Here is a 22,281-nt window from a genome sequence, read left to right as displayed (position 1 = left end):
ATGTCATCCCCACTCTCGCACCCATATTGTCCACTACCTCAAGCCCAGATATTGTGCAGGAAGTAGGACACGAGAGTAGTGGTAGTACACCTTTGATCCCTGACCTCCTGTCTGAAATAGCATTATTAAAAAACAGTATAGAGGCCCTAACCTCACTAGTCCTCATGAACTACATCCAAGTGCTCTTTCCACTCAGGCTGGTCCTGTTGAGAGGCAGAATGTTTTAAATGTGAACCATAATGGGGTAACTATTAGTGCCCCACTTGGGCAATACAAACCTTCTGAAGTGGAAGGCAAGGGAAATGTGGTTACAACACGTGAAAAGGTAGTATTTAGCATACCATCAAGATTAGCCTCCCAGACCCCCAGCAGGGCCCCCCGCATACCCCGCATATCATAAAGCCCCTGAGGCACTACAGGCAACACAGGTACTCAATCACAAGCAAGGAATTGCCCCACCAATGCCAATTTTTCTGACTAATGTCCCTAAAGTTGATTCCAACTACCTTAGACATGAGAGCGGGGATGTCCTAAAAAATAAAGCCATAAATTAGCTGAGACACGTCAGGGGGTGTAGATCCATAATAAGGGAGGACATTATCCGTGCCAAGAGGTGCATTGTGGCTCATAGCCCAGTAGATGCAATTGAATTAACATTAACCTCAAACCAACTAGTGCACGATCTAATTGCCTTAGAAGTAAGAACTCACTCCAATGCATCAACAAAGATTAGGCTGAGGCTGACTGTCCGAAATGCAATCATGAGCAAAGCACCCCTGGCCTTCCCGACTTCATCACTTTCACAGTTTGATTGACTCATTCTTTTGCCTCCCAGTCTAGCATTGAATAGCCATAGTACGGACCGATGACCTCCATAGCCCCTCACCTTTTACACCCTGAGGGTTATCCGGCTGAGCAAGAGCGGGCGAGTTGTTTCCCAATAGAGCTGGACCATTCCAACTTATCATTGGCAGTGAATACTTGCTCTCAGGCTAGTGATCCTGTTAGAAGGACTGACAGCCGAGTTGTGCCCATCTTGCAACTGTTACCCTCTCCCCAGGCCCGGGTAAAATCAGTTAATGGGGACGAACATCCTTTCATGGAACCTGGCAGGTATTAGTCGAAAGTGTAACTGCCCGCATTGGTTGGATCTGGTGTCTCAACAGGAAATATGTCTATTTCAGGAAACCTGGTCCCAGATTCCCATACATATTCCTGGGTTTAAGTCCTTTTTTAAACCAGCAGTATCTGCCAAAGCGGGTCGGGCGACTGGGAGGCTACTTATTTTGGTAAATCTTTCCCTGAATTGTGAAACAAAAGAGCTGGTTACTAATAATCCGGACATTTTGGGGATTAGGCTAGTTAATGGGAATGGACTAACTGTTGATATGTTCAACGTATATGCTAGGAGTACCAGAGGTGGTAGTTCACCGACTCTACTTGCTTTGGATAACCTACTGGGAGACAGGAACGTCAACTACCCACTGATAATTGGTGGCGATTTTACTGTTACATTCGAACCCCTTGATTGGGCCGAGCCCTTTGACGTGTCCGAAGAGGATAAAGTTTGGAGGGTACCCCCGTTGGAATTACTCCCAATCCAAAAATGGTCACATTCTGCCCTCCAACTGAATTCAATCTCCCTGGAATATAGGCTAAGGGCTACTAATGGTCGAACCAACTCCGATAGAAGTGGTGGAATGACCTTCATAGGAACAAATGGGTCAAGTCGGATTGAATATATATTAGTGGATCTGACCTTGTGGCCCCAAGTCCAGGACATGCTCATACACCAGGCCTGTGATAGCGATCATAATTCCCTACACTTATCTATTAGTCATCTATGGGGGAGTATTTGGCAGGAGCCACTGCCCCACTAAGCACCAGGGAGTTGAGTGCCACAAGTGACAAGCGTCGGCTTAAATGGCCCATGGTCTTGGCTGACGAATTTAAAATGCAAAAGATCAATGAAGCTCTAGTCGAGCATTTAGTGACATTAGGATCAGCTAGTAGCGACCCACACTCTTTGAACATCTGTAGTGTACTCCACGGAGCTTTCTTCGAGCAATTGGCTACTTTCTTTTATATCCCTCCGATAAAGATTAGGTCCTTGCGGGGTAGTCACCATGGAGCAAATCATTGGTACAACATAGATTGTAGGCTTGTGAGGGCGAGACTGACCTTAGCTATCAAAAACATGGACCAAGCAAGCATCCATGATTGCAGAAGGGCCTACAAACAGGCACAGGGTAAAGCTAAAAAACAATGGGACGAAGGGAGATGGGAAGAGCTAGAGGAGGCTATTGGCCATCCTGACCCTCGACAATTCTGGTCGTTAGTGGCCAAGCCAAATTTTGAACGTGACCCCCCCGGCTAACAACATTACACCATTTGAATGGTATAATCATTTTAACGAGCTATATTCCATAGGTAACACTATCAATAGTTTCCGGATGCCCCCCAGCTTGGATGCCCAACAAAGTACAATTGTATTTACTAGGAAAGAGATTATGAGTTCCTTAGATGCCATTATACACGCTAAAGCCTCTGGTCCAGATGGCGATCTCTTCCGTGCTGATAGGGTCAACTGGGCAACATATTTTATGAACTTGGCCAATGATATTGCTGGAGGAGGAAAGGTTCCGGATTCGTGGAAGGGGGCCGAAGTGATCCCAATTTTCAAAAAAGGGGACAGGTCTAAGCTCTCCAACTACCTCCCAATTAGCTTGATAGACTGCGCTCAAAAGGTCTTCTGTTGCTCGCATTTAACTAAAATCCAAACCTGGATAAATGAGAAGAACATCCTCTCTCTCTTACAGGCAGGCTTTCAACGGAAGACCAGCACTATTGACCAGGCTTTTCGCCTTCTCTTGCTATATTGGAAGGTGGTTGTGTTGGGCAAAGGCAGTTTATATCTTGCCTTTATAGATCTCAAAACTGCCTTCGACCTTGTCCCCAGAGACCTACTTTGGCAATCCCTCATTAATATGGGAATACCACTCGAAATTTTAGAACCTTTGGTCAGGTTGCATGATGATAACTTTGCACGTGTGAGGTGGGGCAACCAGGGGCAACTTACCGACCCAATTAAGACCCAGCGTGGGGTTCGCCAAGGGTGTGTTTTGGCCCCTACTCTTTTCTCCCTTTATGTCAACCAGATTGTTGACCTTTTATGTTCAACCCCGGCTGACGCTCCTTCGTTGGCGAATCAGAAAATAGCTACTTTGCTGTTCGCTGACGATACCATTTTCTAAAACTCCCATGGGTCTCCAAAAGCTCCTGGACCAATTTAAGGCCTTCTGTGGTGCGAGGGGCTTGATTATCAACACCTCCAAAACCAAGTTGATGATAATTAACCCTCGTAAATCTTTTAAACGGAACTTGGTCCTAGACAACGTCCGACTGGAGAGGGTTAGCTCCTTTGAATACTTGGGTATAGTGTTGTCGAATAACATGACCTGGAATAACCAGTTGAACAAGGCGTCCCTAAAATCCTCTCAGCTATCCGGGGCATTGTGGCACGAGATCTGTTTATCATATACGAAGCCCGTAGCCTAGCCCTTAAACTCTATAGCGCAAAGCATGTGAGTATTGTGCTTTATGGGGCAGAGCTGTGGGGTGTAGCAGATGCAAGGAAATTAATGACAGTTGAAAACAAGTTTCTTAGGAGTCTTGTAGCCCTGCCCCAAAGCACCCCCTCCTTCCGTTGAAAGTGGACCTGGGAGTCAGGTCTATACACGACCAAGCGAGTCTGCGCCCCTTGCTCTTTTGGTATAGGTTGGTCACTACCCACGACCTGGCCCCCTTAACAAAGTGTCTGCCCTAGACAGGAACAAAAAAATTGGGTGGATAAAATATGTTAATACTGTTCGGGCAGCAATTGGCCTCCCAAATGAGTCTGTTAGCTCCCCACCACTGTATTCAAAGGATCTGTTAAAGCGACAATATTTGCTGTGGGTAGAGCAGACCACCTATTCGAGGATTTGTCATGGTTGCTTAACCGATGTTTTCTAATATATAAAATCCTCTAAACACCTTGAGAAATATTTTGATATTATCAAAGTGCCCGGGGACAGGAAATTATATATGCAGTTTAGGTTTGGCTGTTTACCTATTAATGCTTTTACCAACCTTTGGCTAAACACCTCCAGCCAGCCCTAGGGATGCCCTTCCTGCCCAGACGCAAATGAAACTGTGGGCCATGTTTGTTTTGCATGTCCAGCTTATGACAGACCTAGAAGGAGTTGGTTGGTCCCACTATGCAGACAGTTGGGGACTTATAGTCACCTTGATGCCTTACGGATATTAAGATCTGACACGAGGCCATCCTTTGTATGTGCTGTCGCAAAATTTCTTGGCTGGTTCTGGGCCATTAGACGTAGGCACCTGTCTATTCTTCCTTGTGCTAGGGACTAGCAGCAGTAAAAATCCTATGACCCGAGGGTGCTTAATTCCCAGGATCCTGTTTTTACCCTTCTTTTTAAAAGTTTTTATCAAAATGCTCTTTTACTATTTTTACATTTATAAAGGTAAAAGGGGTTCTATTGAAAGTCTCAGAGAGGAAACTATGGAGATTGTTTGACATTAATGCACTCGCACTTTATCCCTGTTTCATCAGTTTTACTTGGTTTTAAATGAGTACACACAGAGTAAATGATGTATTTTAGTGATCTCATCTGTGTCTACAAATTACATTACGAGATACTTGACTAGTAGAACCTGATGTAATAAATATCTATTTTTACTTGTGTACCGTGGGTTCCACTGTCAAGGAAAAATATGTGTGTATCTTTTATGGTTTTATAACCGAAATAAAGATTAAAAGCGAGCCTTTGCACAGTTGCCCGATGCAACTTCTTAAATTTAAGACAGTGTTTCTCACTGCCATCACATCTGCAAGACATAAGTGAGTTGTGGGCATTAAGTGGCAAACCTCCCAATTTCTTTCCTGACAAGCTTAAAGTGGTTGCGCCCTGTCATCTACTCCTATCCAACACTCCCCCACATCTATAAAAGAGGACAACAGGCTCATAGACTCGACCCCAAGATTGTGATCAGCTTCTACGTCGACGGCACCAAGGAGTTTAGAATTACCAACCAATTGTTCATCGGGTATGTAGGCAAGATGAATGGCAAAGCAGTCCATAAGAGGACATTGTTCAGATAGATCATCTTTTGCATCAAAATGTGTTAATCCTTGGCCCACAAATTACCACCAAAGGGCATCAGAGCTCACTCCACCAGAATGTAGTCTGGAAATTTAAATGATGGTAACTTGGGCTTCTCTTTACTCTTTTACAAAGCATTACTTCTTGGACTCTGAAGTGCGAAGGGAAGGTTACATCACATCACATGATCAGTCCTTCAGGATTTCATAGTATATTCAGCCATTTACCCACCTCCGAAACGGGTACTGCTTGGGAAATCTATTAGAAAGGTCAGAAATCTGCAGGTAGAGGTATCCATCAGAAACAAAAGTTACTTACTTTTGGTAACAATCTTTCTGGGGAATCCTCTTATCTACTTACAGGTTCCTCACTTACCCATCATCCTCCCTGTTTCATGGCTAATTGCTAAGTAAACCTTCTAAATGAGGTCCCATATCTGTAAATTATGCTGCACCTTATTCAGCTGATGTCATTCTCATATGTCTGCCTCGTAGGCACATAAACAATTGATAGGAAACTGACTTCGGCACCAAAGGGGGTGCTTTTTGGTTCCAGTGATGTCACAAGGACGTTGCTTCCGGCACTAAAGCGTAGGCAAGCACCCCCTGCCAGCGAGAAAAGCTATTGAAAGTTTCCAGATTCATTCTGGCAACTGGTTTATCAGAAGGTAAACAACATTTTCATTTTCTTACTTTTTTCTGAATCTTCTTGAATCCAACTAGTGAAGGGGCCAGAATAGCTGGTCGTTTGTTTGTTTCCATCTTGACCTCTTTTCATTGCCTCGGCAAAGCATCCACTTTCCCATGCCTCTGCCCTGTAAATTATGTTATACTCATAACAGGAATTCAGGGATTCTCATTGTCTATGGGGATTCATCCATTCACCTTTTTAGAGAAGAAATGCAAGTTTTTAGTTATACTTCTATCAGTGGATTTCGAAAGCAATATTGCATGTACCCTGTTAACTGCTAGATTACATTTTCTCCAGATTCTCTTCCAAGTCTAATGTTTCTACACTCAATTAAAAAGATATTTAGATTTGTTCTGGTTCTTGTGGTTTTCCCAAGGAATCAGTTTGTGTACTTTGCCTCTCTTATTCTTAATACAGTTTTCAGAATGACCAAAGACTAAAAAGTTCAATCTGATAGAAACTTCTAGACGCAGATTCCTTACCTTAGAATTAAACCTAGTCGGTCGACTTGATCCTGAAATGTTTTGTGAGCAGTACCTCTGCGTACCGGTAGGTGGGGTCATTTAGCTTTGCATGGTGTCGTCAGCTTCGTCCATGCCAGAAGTGACATGCGTGGAGCCTATATAGGCGCCATCGTGGCACACTGACATCAGTTCTTTTGTTTATCCAGTATTGGATCTTTCATAGATTCACATGCTTGAATTATACCCGCCGTCGAGTTGGGAGTCTCACTGTAAATATTATATCAGTAGTAATTAATCTTATCATAGGTAACAATGCATTGCACAGTCACTGCATTAGTCCATCCATATCCTTTTGTAAAAAGAAACAAAGTTAAAACACAGCCAAACAGATATCAGCACCCTCTTGAACACTCCACAGAGAGGCAAGTCCTTCAGATTTTCTGCTGCACATCGTTGTGACAGGGAGTCTCCATGAGCTCTGCTCTGTTTTTTCTTTTCATCTTGGATTTCTGCAATATCATGATGTCAGAATCTTCTAAGAAAGGACTCTTCAGGTCCTGTGGATCATGTGGTAAGAAAAGACTGCATGCTGAAGATTGTGTCTCCCAGCAGTCGTCGACGACACTTGCACCGTCTACGCTAATCTCTTCGTCAGTACCTGCATTGTCGACGACTCTGCCAACTTTGACGCCTCCGCCATTGTCGGCGTCTCCACCATCGACGGCACTTCCACCATCGACGATACCTTCATCAACGACCCCTCCACCGTCAACGACAACTACTTCGTCGTCGACAACTTATTCATCGACGGTAGTTATTCCATTGACGGCATCGGCGATGACGGCACCGTCACTGTTTACTTTTCTTTCTACCTGACTGGTATCTGTTTCACCATCAACGAGGATTTTGTCGACGCCACAAGCAAAGGGACCTTCTACATTACATTTCACGCCTGTTTTGTCATCGAGAATCTCGTTGACTATACTGTAGTCAAAGGGTTTCTACCAGGATACTTCACACATCTCTCCTTTGCCTCCTAGTCAATTTTTAGAGGAATCTGAGGATGACGGAATGTTTAGTCTGGCCCACAGCCCTTCTCAACTGCATGTAAAATTTCAGGAAATGGAGGACAAAGATTAATATTATGGGCCACAATATAACAAACCCATGTATTGATCACAAATGTTGAAGCCACGTCAGAAACCAATGATACAGCTGCCTGTTGCATTGGTGCAAGATCTAACAGCTATGTTGCATGATTGCTATACACGTTTCCCTACAGCAGCATGATCTGTGCAAAAAGAAAAATCTCTGCCGCCTGCTTCGGATTCTAGTCCAGTTACAGTGCCTCCTCCTGAGTCACAAGATTCTGTAGCTGTGCAACAAGATCAGGTCCCACAGGATGACGATGATGATGCTGAAGAAGGTGAAATTCAGAAAACTCCAACAATTATTGACAAGTGAGAAGATTACCTAATTCCTACGCCTTCTCCGCCAGCTCCTCAAGCTATTGACTCTCCACCTGAAGATATTGGAGGCTTCCATGCTCTGATGGAAAGGGCGGCAAATCGTTTTCACTTACCAATGCCTGTGAAACAGTCTGACTGTTTTTTGTAAGATTTTAAAGATCAGAACAGAAAATCTGTGCATGCAGTTCCCATTATTGATCATATTGGAGAGGAAGGAATAAAACTCATGAAAGCGCCATATTCAGTGCCGGAAATCCTTCCCAGGATTGATAAAAATATAAAGCCCCTGATGATGCACCAACATGATTAGTGTGACATCCAAGGCCAGATTGTGTAATTGCCCTGGCTGCGTAACGAAGATCACAGAATCCTTCGGTACCCATTATTGCTCCACCTGATAAGGATGGAAGGTGCTTAGACAATATTGGGAAGAGGTTTACCACTATTGCTGGTGCGTCAGTGCGTGCCGCCAATTCCCTAGCAATTCTAGGAAGATATGACCGCCAAATATGGTTGGATGTGGCATCCTATCTTGATTTTTTACTGGTCGATAAGAAACAAGAGGCAAGAAAGATTCTTCTCGAAGGTGAACGATCAGCCTCTGAAATTATTGATATAGCTATGGCCATGGCTGCTCCTTCTTTTAGGCAATTAGCTGGCGTTGCAGTTCTTCTTTGCCAAGGATGGCTAAAATCTACCACCTTCTGTGCTGAGGTGCAGAGTCAAATTTTAGAAATGCCATTTGATCTAGATGCACTCTTTGGAAAACATATTGATGAGCCCTTGCAAGCTATCAAAGTGGATATTGATACCGCTAAGGCGTTAGGAACACTCCAATATAGGTAAGCACCTTTTCGAGGAGCTCGTGGCAGAGGATCTTATTTCTTTTGGGGAAGCTATCAAAAATACCAACCACAATCATATTAGTCTTACCGATACGGCTATCAACAGCAACAATCGTATCGAGCACCACCGTCCACTGCATATTCTAGACAACAGCCCAGGAGGAAGCAAGCTACCCAAGCCAGAGACAATGCTAGAAAGCAGTGACAACTTACCAGCACCTGTTATGACTTTGCTCAGGACCAACCTCAGTTCAACAAGTATTTCTGTACGCTACGATCGGTGAACCAAAATTACAACTGACAAATGGGTCCTGGACATCATAAAGTATGGTCATACTCTAGAATTTGTAACAGTTCCGCCCCCTAATTCTCTCCTAGGACAGCTTCCAGCTCATCTCAAATTGCTCAGAAAGGAAGCGGATATTATGCTCCAGAAAGGGGCCATAGAAAAAGTTCCTCGTTCTCAGATGGGAAAAGGTTTTTATTCACGCTTCTTTCTAATAAAGAAAAAGTCAGGGGAATAGAGACCCATTCTGGATCTCAGAAGACTAAACAAATATCTGCAGAAAAAGTCTTTCCACATGATCACCCTTCAGGAGATACTTCAGCTTCTCAGTCATGAGGACTTTATGACAACTCTAGACTTACAAGATGCATATTTCAATTTCCCAATTCATACCAAACATGGAAAATGTCTCTGTTTCACTGTGGCAGGTGTTCATTTTCAATTCAAAGTCCTCCCATTTGGTGTTCGATCAGCCCCAAGAGTGTTCACCAAATGCCTGGCTCCAGTTGCTGCTCGTCTCAGGCTTCAAAGCCTGTAACTTACCTCGACGAGTGGCTAGTGAAAGCACCGTCTTATCTGCAAGCCTCAAAAGCAACTTCAATCTGCTTATAGATGTTCCGTTTCCTGGGGTTAACACTGAAATAGCAAAATCGATTCAGCTGCCGTCTCAGAAGACAGTCATTCTCGGAGAAATCCTAGATACTGTCCAAGACAGAACATTCTTGTCTACAGAAAGGCAAGTGACCTTATTTCACTAGCGACAAAGTTAGCAGGAAGAGAGTTTGCTTCTGTACGCCTAATAAAATCTGTGCTCGGCATGATGTCCTCAGCAATTTTAATGGTACCTCACTCGGGTCTCAGAATGAGACACATACTGGAGCAGCTGGACAATCAATGGCTCCAAGTAACCGGGTCGTTCGACGATCTAGTTCAGATAACTCCAGTTATGAACAAAATCCCTTCTCCTCCAGGAATCTCTTGACAGGGCTAACTTTCCGTTCCCCGTTCCCGGATTTCATTCTTACTGCAGATGCTTCTCTAGACGCCTGGGGAGCAGACTAGCAAGATCTTCGGATAAGAGGTAAGTGCTCCAAATCTCTTTCAAAGATGCACATCAATTTCCTAGATTTGCAGGCCATTTTTCTAGTCTTACCAGCATTCCTCCAGAGAATACGAGGTGCTTCGGTTCTCATACGAACGGACAATACTACATGCATGCATTACCTCAACAAACAGGGAGGTACACGCTCCCATATACTATCACTGAAAGCGCAGGAAATCTGGAAATGGATTCTCTCTCACCACATCTCTACAACAACAGTCTGGCAGACACTCTGAGCTGAGCTCCCAACTTCTGCTTCGAATGGGAACTTGACCAGAAGTTTCTCGATCGCATTTTCCAGAGGTGGGGCAAGCCCATCTTGGATCTTTTTGCCTCCGAAATAAACCAGAAGCGCCAGTTCTTCACCAGCTGGGAACCAGAAAGAGGGTCATGGTGGAAATGCTTTTCTAATAAGATGGTCAGAGATCTTCGCATATGCTTTTCCCCCTTACCCTTTAATACCGAGGCTTCTGATGAAAATGAAACCATCTTGTCTGATCCTCCCAGGACATTGTTGTTTGCTATGACAGGGTGGAAGCACGTCTCCCGCCCTGTTATCGCAAAACCTGGTTTGCTTTGTTGAAGCGAGAGGAGGAAAACCTGCTCTCGCTTCAATGAAGCAAAGCAGGATTGCTTTTGGGCAAGGGGAACTGTATGTTAGCAGCTCCTCTTGCCCAAAAGCAATGCCGGTTCCCACAGGAGGCTGGGAGCCGGCTGGGAACGTGGGGGCATTGGGGCTCCCCCTACGGTCCCCAACAGAGAGACGAGGCCCCGGGATGGTGCATGGAGTTGTGTGTGAAGTATGTGTCTACTTGCATATGTTGAGTTAAGGTATTTCTGATTAGACTAGTTTTTATAAGTCTCTGGAGAGGTACAGTTGAAATATGGCACATCATTTTTGTTGTTTGGTTCTAATTTGAAGTTTGTTCTGTGAATTTTTTGAGGTGTACATAGGGTTGTGGTTCAGAGATATCCATGCATGTTTTAGGAATATTGTGAGACTTACAGCAGAGACATGTGAATGGTTCCTGCTTTGTATTTGACTAGGTGTAACATTAAAAGTAGTTGTAAAATAATAAAGTAGTAGCACAAACTCATGCACTGCTACAATACCCTAAGCACTACTCTTGCAGTGCAGCCATCGTCCTGTCAGTATCCTTGCACTCCTCCAATCACCCATCCAGCACCATGTACTTATTCAATCACTCGGCCAATACCCAAGCAGTTATAAATTCACCATGCACTCTCGTTGCAGCACTGTAATCATTCAGTCACTACTTACGTACTCATGCAATGACGCAGGCACTAACATATGCACTGCGACAATCCTCTGTGCACTATCCTTGCAGACCTCTAACCAGCTACATACTACTGATTCACTCCTCCAATTATCCAGGTAGTATCCGTGCAGTCCAGCAATCCACCTGGCAGTCCCAATGCACTCCTCCAATCACCCATTCACACCATGTACTTATCCAATCAGTCTGCCAACACCGAAACACTTATGAATTCACCATGCACTCTGTTTGCAGCACTGTAATCATCCAATCACTACCTATGTACTCATGCAATGACCCAGCCACTAACACATGCACTGGTATAATCATCTGTGCACTATCCATGCAGACTAATCATGTACACATTACTGATTTACTCCTCCAATTACCCAGGTAGTACCCATGCACTCCAGCAATCCCCCTGTCACTCCCCATGCACTCCTTCAATCACCCATTCTGCACCATGTAGTTTTCCAGTCTCTCCGACAATACCCAAGCACTTATAAATTCACCATGCTCTTTCTTTGCACTACTGTGATCATCTAGTCAGTATCTATTTACTCATGCAATAACCCAGTTAGTAACACATGCACTATTACAATCCCCTGTGCACTATCCATGCAGACCTCTAACCACCTACACACTACTGATTCACTCCTCTAATTACACAGGTAGTAATCATGCAGTTCAGCAAGCCCCCTGTCAGTCCCCATGCACTCCTCCAATCACCAATCCAGCAGCATGTACTTTTTGAATCACTGTGCCTATACCCAAGCACTTATAAATTCACCATGCACTCTCTTTGCAGCACTGTAATCATCCAGTCACTACTCACATTCTCATGCAATGACGCAGGCACTAACATATGCACTGTGACAATCCTCTGTGCACTATCCATGCATACTTCTAAGCAGCTACATACTACTGATTCACTCCTTCAATTATCCAGGTAGTACCCATGCAGTCCAGCAATCCCCCTGGCAGTCCCAATGCACTCCTGCAATCACCCATTCACACTATGTACTTATCCAATCAGTCTGCCAATACACAAGCACTTTTAAATACACCATGCACTCTCTTTGCACTACTGTAATCATCCATTCAGTATCTATATACTCATGCAATAACCCAGTCAGTAACTCATGCACTATTACAATCTCCTGTGCACTATCCATGCAGACCTCTAACCAGGTACACACTACTGATTCACTCCTCTAATTAACCAGGTAGTACTCATGCAGTCCAGCAAACCACCTGTCACTCCCCATGCACTCCTCCAATCACCCATCCAGCAGCATGTAGTTTTCCAATCACTCCGAAAATACCCAAACACTTATAAATTCACCATGCGCTATCTTTGCAGCACTGTAATCATCCAGTCACTATCCATGTACTCATGCAATGAGTGAGGCACTAATTCGTGCACTGCTACAATCCTCTGTGCACTATCCATGCAGACCTCTAACCAGCTACACACTACTGATTCACTCCTCCAATTACCCAGGTAGTACCTATGCACTACAATAATTCTCCTGCCACTCCCCATGCACTCCTGCAATCAGCCATCCAGCAGTATGTACTTATCCAAACATTCTGCTAATACCGAAGCAGTTATAAATTTACCATGCAGTTTATTTGCAGTAGTCTAATCATCCAGTCAGTATGCATGTACTCATGCAATGATCCAGGCACTAAATCATAGACTGCTATAATCCCCTAAGCACTAGCCTTGCAGTGCAGTCATCACCCTGTCACTACCCATGCACTCCTCCAAGCACCCACCCAGCACCATGTAGTTTTCTAATCACTCCACCAATACCCAAGCAGTTATAACTTCACCATGCACTCATTATGCAGTACTCTAATCATCCAGTCAGTACCCATGTACTCATGCAATGGTCCAGACACTAATACATGCACTGCTACAATCTCCTGAGCACTTTCTATACACTCCAGCCATCACCCTGTCACTATCCATGCACTCCTCCAATCACTCAGCCAGTATCATGTACTTATCCAGTCACTCTGACAATACCCAAGCACTTGTAAATTCACCATGCATTATCTTTGCAGTACTCTAATCATCCAGGCAGTACTCATGTACTCATGCAATGATCCAGGTACTAACCATGCACTTCTACAACCACTTCTGTACTATCTATGCTGTACTCTAATCTCCTACACACTACTCGTGCACTCTTCCAATTACCCAGGTAGTGCCGTTCCACTGCTCTAATCATTGTGGTACTATCATTGTATATATTTTTAAACATGTGAATATTTCAATATAATTATTTTAATTATACTAAATTGTTTTTAAAACCTTTCTTTTTTTACAGATATTTTGCATAATTATTAAGACAGAGTTACAATGACAACAAAAGAGCAAACAAAAAGACAACAAAGAAAAGAGGCCTATGTAAAGAAAACAGCAAAGGAGCAATTAGAGCAAGTACAACATGGATCCTTAAAGAAAAAGCCCTCTGGTAAGAGAAGTAAAAAATGTGTAAAAAAAAGTTTTAAAGAGTCTAACAAATTCTGAAAATGAAGAACAGAGATATAAAAGATGTACAGTGAAACAAAAGGAAAAGAAAAGTGTACAAACAAGTGCAAAATTGGATTATCAGAAAAAAAATATGTTGAAAGGAGGAAAAAACTATTTTTAGAGATTCAAAAAAGATTATATAAAAATAGAGTATTACGAAATGTGTTAAAAAAAGTAAAAAAGAGTTCAGCATTTTACAAACAAAAAAAGTCTATTCTAAGTGTGATTGAAAAAGCATTTGAATTGAAAAGAAAATTGTTTATCTTAGTTTTAAACAGACTGAAAACTTTAAATACAATAATGAAGTCTATGAAGGACAAATGTAAAAGAAAAAGAATTGTAAATAGAACTAACTTTTGTAAAATATTTTCTGGGGAATGGAAGCATACTTCTAGTACGGAACCTTTTTTGAATGAAGAAAGCTATTTTCAACAAAATACATTAGTTCACGCAGTTGATACCTGTGGTCATTGTTACAAACTTAAAAATGGTTCTCTAATTGAAAAAGAAAAGATGGTTCCTAGAAATGTGGAAGAAGTAATAGCTGAGGAAGTTCAAGGAAGACGTACCCAGGCCCCATGGCATTGTAGTAGAATTTATAGTATACAACAGGAATCTATTGATATATTACTACATTTCTTCAGAGAATATGGGAAGATTAAGATATTACAAGGACTGGATCCTTGCAAAGTGAGAAAAAATACAGGGTTGCAAGGTCATTCTCTGGCTTGTCTTTCTAGGAAAGTGTGTCAAAGTCGTTTTCTTCATTTAAGAATGTTAGCAGTACATCATTCAGAAATGCAGAAGTTAGTTAGAAGATTATACTACGTGAAAAGTCCTGCATTATGTATAAATGAAATTAATACAGCTCTTTTGCATGGTTCAGTGTTGGATGTAAAAAGAAAATTGTGATGATACAGAGTTACGTTTTTTTGCTGGTCAAGAGGAGTGTAGAAAAAGTGAGAGTTTGATAAGTGTAGGTGTTGAAGAAGAGATGGAAGATAATACTGATGTAAAATTCGAAAAAGAAATAACAAAGTTTAAAGTAGTTTCTGGTGAAATTCTCAACTATGTTTGTATTTGTTGCCGACATACTCACTATAAAATTCAAACTAGGAATGTAGATGTGTTTTTAAAAAGTGAAAGGGAAAACAATGATAAATGGAGGGAACTTGCTGCTTGTTTGTGGAAGGTCATTTTGAATTGGGTAGTCAACAATGTATTTGTAAATATTGTTACAATAAATTAGAAGAGAACAAAAAGCCAGCTAGAGCTGTTCATAATGACCTAGAATTAGTAGCTATACCTCCAGAACTTAAAGATTTAAATACATATGAGTCCATCCTTATTCAACCTGTGCACCCTTTTCAGGCTATAATTCGTATGGAGCCTAAAACAGGTAAGCTGCCTCCAACAGAGCTACAAAGAGGTTTAAAAGGAAGAGTTGTGTATTTACCTGTAGATTTTAAGAAAATTTTTGAAACTGTTGGTGTAGAAAGAGAGGAAAGTGAACCTGTAGTCATTCTTGTTAATGGTCTACCCGCAAAGAGTAGGAAAATATGGCAAGAGTTAGTAGATGTCACCAAAGTCCAAAAGGCTATATTATATCTGGTGCAAAACAATATTTACTATAAAACTGTAAGTGTAGAAGAACAAGAAATATGTTTAGAAGATGAAACAGACATTGCAAGTGGACAAATAGAAAAAGTGAATAAGTGCAGAAAAGAAGAAATTTATGAACATTACACTATACACCCTGTACACTCAAAAGAAGTGAAAGGAGACAGTATTGAATTGTACCAGATGCAAAAAGCAAACACTGTATGGGAAAAAAGTTTGGAGGCTCGTTGTTTTCCACAGCTGTTCCCTACTGGAAAAGGTGGACAATATGATGAACAACCAGTTCAGATTCCAGCTTCAGAATATCGTACTTTACGACTGTACTCAGAAGATGCAAGATTTAGACAATGTATTCCATATTTGTTTCATCTTTTATTTGAAAGTGACCTTTCTGCACTTTCATATGCAGTGAATCACCTATTAAAAACAGGGATTAATTTTTCGGATGTTTCTGCAAAGCAATTCATGGACAAAGATGAAGAAAGAGACGAACAATTAGAAACACAGTTAATGAATTTGAAGGCATGTCAACGAGGCACTAATGAATATTGGTATTGACGTAATGGGGGACTGAAATGTATGTTAAGGAATTTAGGAGCCCCTACGTGGTTTGTTAGAATTAGTTGTGCTGAGTACGCATGGGATGATTTACTAGATTTTCTACGACAAGCAAATTCAGATATAGAGAATATTGAATTGAAGACAGCTGGAGAACTGTGTTCCCTAGATCCTGTAAATGTGTGCAGATATTTTAATCATAGGTTTGAAGCTATGATGTCTTTCATCTGTAATAAAAAGAATCCACCTATTGGCAAAGTTATTGATTTCTTTTGTAGAAAGAAATATCAAGCTATAAATGCACCTTATATTCATATGCTGTTATGGATCAAGAATGCACCAAAATTTGGAAATGACAGTGATAAGACTGTTCTGTCTTTTATTGAACAATATGTTACCTGTACCATACCAAAAGAAAAAGCAGGAAACAACTTGAGACAGCAAATTTTACGGTTTCAAAATCTTCGATGTGGAAAATATTGTCGACAGAAATAAAAGTCAAAGGAAAATGTTATACAAAACGTCGATTTGGTTTTCCACGTCCAGTAATTTCCAAAGGAAGAGTGAACAGTTTTATGTCGGCAGTGAGGCATACTATCACTTGAAAATCACCCAAAAATAATTATAATATAAAAGAACAGAAGATCAAAGCACATTGACGATGTGGAATGCAAATATGGACATACAATATGTTGCAGATAACTCAATTGCTGTTGCTCGCTATGTTACATCATATATTACAAAATCTAAGAAGACAGAATTGAAAGAAATGTGGGAAGGCATTTCACAAGAGAAGACGCTTAGCAAAAAATTGTACAGCTTCATCTTGAAGATGCTTTCACATCGGAAATTGGATCCTACGAATGTTCGGATCAATTGACATCTGCAAGTTTATATTCAAAGTCAAGAGGAATCCTCTGGATAAGTCTAGGTCTAGCTGCAACACGAAATCGAGTTTTAAAATCTGTACAAAAATTGAATACTTAGCATTGAATGATCCAGAACGTACAGATATTCTTAAAACAAATATGTTGGAAACGTACTATCCAAATAGAAGTCCACACCTGTAAAAGATATGTCTGTATGAAGTACTGCAACATTACAGTTTTGAAAAAAATGTTACGGAAAATATAAATGAAGGAAAGTATGCTTTAATTGGATCTGAAGGATGTTTGGTAAAACATGCCAAAGGAAATTTGATTAATCACAGGAAACTAAGTTGCGATACTCCAGATAAAAGGGAGATTTTATATTTAGCTCTTCTGCAACTCTTCAAACCTTGGCGGAGTAAAATGGAATTACTTGGAGATTTTGATTGCTATGAAGATTCTTTCAATGCATGTAAAGATTCTTGAATGTACAATATTTCCAAATTATCTCCAAATGTTGAACAAAGAGATTAATCAAGAAAGTACTATTGCAGCTGAAATAGCTAGAGATAGTTCTCAAGATAGTCAGAGTTCTGCTGCACAAAGTCAAGATCCAATAGGAGAAGCCATACATGAAAATGAAGCGCCAATAGCAATGAGTGAAGTGGAAACGGTGATGTAACAAGCACAACAGGACAATATTGATTTGAAAAACTTAGAAGAACAACTGAATACTGAACAGAAAAAAATATATCACCAAATGACACAACAAATAGAACACAGACTACTGCGTGAGTGTTTGGCAGGGTACATCATTTAAACCTATTCTTATGTACATCAGTGGGCAAGATGGAACAGAAAAAAGTTTATTGATTAAATGTTTGTCAAGTTATCTACAGAAAACAACGGATTCACATTTATCCTGTGTTGTAACTGCTCCAGCTGGATTAGCAGCACACAATATCAAAGGGATTACATTACATCGTTTACTTATGTTACCAGTAGAACATGAAAATAAGTTGGAATATCACAAGCTTTCTGGAGCAGCTTGTTTGGAAGTTTCAAGAGTACTAAAGAAAATGAAACTTCTGATCATTGATGAGGTGAGCATGGTCTCAAAGTTAATGCTTGCGTTTGTACATTTGAGAATGCAGCAGACTTTAAAAACAAATTACGATGTTTTATTTGGAGGAAAACATGTAATTGTATTCAGTGATCTACTACAACTCACACCTGTGAAAGGCCAACCAGTTTTTAACACCCTTCTTCATGAAGACACTAAAAAGTAATTGGGAAGTATTGGAAATGTGAACATTTGGACTTATTTTGAATATAAAGAACTTATTAAGAACATGCCACAAGTAAATGACGAGATTATGGAAAAATTCTCCAAAATATTAGAATTGGTGTCTTAACAAAGGATGGCAAAGAAGCTTTAGAAAGTCGGCTACTAACAAACTTGTTTCCAAAAGAAAATATTGCACCTAAAACTATCTACCAAAACATTTCAGAAAAGAAGTCAATAATTTGCCTTATGCCAACACTGAAAGAATGTTCTACATTCAATGAAGAACTGTTGAAACTGTAGAAACAACCGATAATGAAAATGGTAGCCACTGATAAAATAGTACATGAAGGAGTAACTATTCTTCTGTCAGAGAAATTACAGTTAAAATTAGACTCTTTGGAAAATCAATATCTAAGACTGGTTTGCAAAAGACCTTGTATGTATCTGTAAACTGCCGGGTAATATTACTTGGTAATTTAGATGTTGAAAAAGGTTTAATAAATAGAGCAATGGGAAAAGTTGTTGACTTTGTTAGTTATCCAATTAGGGATGTAATTGAATTTTCGAAGATTTCATTTGATCAGATTGAAGAGGTGAAACAGATTGCACGTTCTGGTGTTCGTTTCTTGCTTGTAAAAGATCTGTATGTTCGTAGAAAATAGTTTCCTGTTTGTTTAGCATATGCAGTGACCATTCATAAATCTCAAGGTTTAAGTGTTGACAGTGGTTTGGTAAATATTGGAAGTTCTGTGTTTAAAGAGTGGATGGCATATGTTGCATTGTCTCGAGTAAGAACATTATCTGAATTGTATTTGAGTGATTTTGATGAGTAAAAAGTTAGTGCAGATATAAATTGTGTGAAAGAGTACAATAGGTTAAGAAGACTCTATGCTCCTAACTTCGGTGAATATCCTATTTATGAAAAACGTTTGATACGTCCAAAACGAAAATATGAGAAACATTCTAGCGAGGTTACAAAGAAGAAAATAACTGAAAAGAATGATGAGGCTTGAAAGAAAATGCAAGTGGACATGGTTGCTAATATTGAAGGATATCAGTTAGAAAATAGTTCAGGTATCAACTGCTATGCTAATGTAATTGTGAACATTGTGTTTTTTTTAGAAAATCTACAGCATGCAATTATGGAAAATCGAGGAAAAAGATTCTGTTCTTTGTTACATTATGTTTTTGAAAAGTTGAAAACTGATCAAACGAAATCTATACTGCTTCTGGCGTGCGCAATCTTGTGGATATATGTTCTGGTTCTTCACAAATTACACAGAATGTACAGAAAGACGCTCAGGAATTTCTTATGTTTATGCTTGCAGTGTTGGAAGATGAAGGGATACAAATTGAAAATCTGTTTGGACTACGTTACAGATGGGATCATACATGTGAGAGCTGTTCATTTTCATCTGCCACTAAAATAGACACTGAACGATTCATATATTTGACAATACCAGATTGCAAAACAGTGTCTTTCAATGAATTAGTGAAATCAGCTAATCAAGATATGGAATGTACTCAGTGCAAATCGGAAATGTTGTCAACATTATTTATAGAAAAATGTGGACAATATATAATTTTAATGCTGCAACGTTGTAGAGCAGATGGAACAAAATTGGAAACCAAAATAAAAAAAATTGTGGCAGGTCAAGTGTCAATTTCAGGAAGAACTTTTAAAACAGTGGCTATTGTTTCCCATGATGGACCTACTTCAACATCTGGACACTATACTGTGTATTTAAAATGCAATAAAGAATGGACACTTTGCAATGATGCACATTTAGAGTTCAAATGTTAGTTGCCTAATGAATTACCAAATTCATATCTAATATTTTTTATGCCAAAATTCTGAGAAGATGTCAACATAAATTACTGAATAGATTTTGGATATTTTCACTACAAATGATTTCAGATACATCAATCGGCCTATTGGGAAGGTGTCAATATAAATTCAGAAGTTTATCTTGGATATCCTTAAAGCAAATGTTTTTAGAAAGATCATTCCGCCTATTGAGAAGATGTCGAGAATTACGGTTTGAATTATTGATTCTGTTCTTTGATATTGCATTTGGAAAATTGTGTTCAAAAGAAGGTGCTGATATATTTGATCTTTGTATTATAAACAATGCTAATTAGGCTGTTCATTTGAAAAATGTAAATAGATAGTTGAATTTGTTGTAGATATTTTGAACACAGATTTGTTTTTTTTTTAACAATCTTATTGATTGTATTTTTTTGCCCGCTGTCAACTGGTGATCAAAATTGAAATCACTGTGTATGGTGAAATTCAATAAAATCTGAAGACAGCAAAAAGGGCTAACTGAATATGTTATGTAATTGTAAAATAATGTTGTGTTCTTAAAACTATAAAATTATATGTAATAATGGGATTTTTTTCTTCTCTTTTACGGGTCCTAATACTAAAGTTTAAAATATTTTAAATTTATATTACAAAAAAAATAAGTGAAAAAATGCTTCAATCAGTTTTATATCTACTTCAAAACAGGTAAGATTAAGTCACCCAAGCACTACCCATGCACTGCTACAATCTCCTGTGCACTACCTACTCACTACTAATTCACTCCTCCAATTACCCATGTAGTACCCATGCACTCCAGCAATCCCCCTGTCACTTCCCATGCACTCCTCCAATCACCCATCTAGCACCATGTACTTATCCAATCACTCCACCAATACTCAAGTACTTATAAATTGACCACGCAGTCTCTTTGCAGTACTCTAATCATCCAGTCACTATATATGTACTCATGCAATGACCCAGGCACTAACACATGCACTGTTACAATCAACTGTGTACTACCTATGCAGTCCTCTACCCACCTAAAAACTGCTCATGCACTCCTCCAATTACTCAGGCAATAACCATGCACTCTAGTAATCCCCCTGTCAGTCCCTTAGCACTCCTCCAATCACCCAGCCAGTACCATGTACTTATCCAATCACTCATCCAATACCCAAGCAGTTATGAATTCACTATGCACTCTTTGCAGTACTCAAATCATCCAGTCAGTACCTATGTACTCATGCAATGACCCAGGCAGTAACTTATGCACTACTACAATCCCTTGAGGACTCCCCTTCCAATCCAGCCATGGCCCTGTCACTACCCATGCACTCCTCCAATCACTGATCCAGCACCATGTACCTATCCAATCATTCCGCCAATACTCAAGCACTTATAAATTTAATACACACTCTCCTTGTAGCACTTTAATCCTCCAGTCACAACCTATGTACTCATGCAATGACCCAGGCACTAACACACGCACTGCTACAATCAACTATGTACTACCCATGCAGTCCTCTATCCTATCTAGATACTACTGATGCACTCCTTCATTTACTCAGGTAGTACCCATGCACTCCAGCAACCCCCTATCAGTCCCGTGCACTTCAGCAATCACCTAGCTAGTACAATTTACTTATCCAATCACTCTGTCAATACCCAAGCACTTATGAATTCACCATACATTCTCTTTGCAGTACTCTAATCATCCAATCAGTACCTATGTACTCATACAATGACCCAGACACTAACACATGCAGTGCTACAATCACATGTGCACTACCCATGCAGTCCTCTAACCACCTACACACTGCTCATTTACACGTTCATATTCCCAGGTACTAACCATGCACTCAAGCAATCACACTGTTACTCCCTCTGCACTCCTCCAGTTCTTCAGCCAGTACAATGTACTAATCCAATCACTCCGTCAATAGCAAGCACTTATAAATTCACAATACACGCTCCTTGCAGTACTCTAATCATCCAGTCACTACCCATGTACCCATACAATCACCAACGCACTAACACATGTAGTGCTATTATCACATGTGCACTACCCATGCAGTCCTCTAACCACCTACACACTGCTCATTTACACGTTCATATTCCCAGGTACTAACCATGCACTCCAGTAATCACACTGTCACTCTCCATCCACTCCTCCAATCACCCAGCCACTACCATGTACTAATCCAATCATTCCGTCAATACCCACGCACTTATAAATTCCCTATGCAGTCTCTTTGCAGTACTCTAATCATCCAGTCACTACCCATGTACTCAT

This window comes from Triturus cristatus, chromosome 10, assembly GCF_964204655.1.
Source record: "Triturus cristatus chromosome 10, aTriCri1.1, whole genome shotgun sequence".
Taxonomy (NCBI): domain Eukaryota; kingdom Metazoa; phylum Chordata; class Amphibia; order Caudata; family Salamandridae; genus Triturus; species Triturus cristatus.
The sequence above is the reverse complement of the archived record's forward strand: the minus strand, read 5'-3'. Positions refer to the sequence as shown.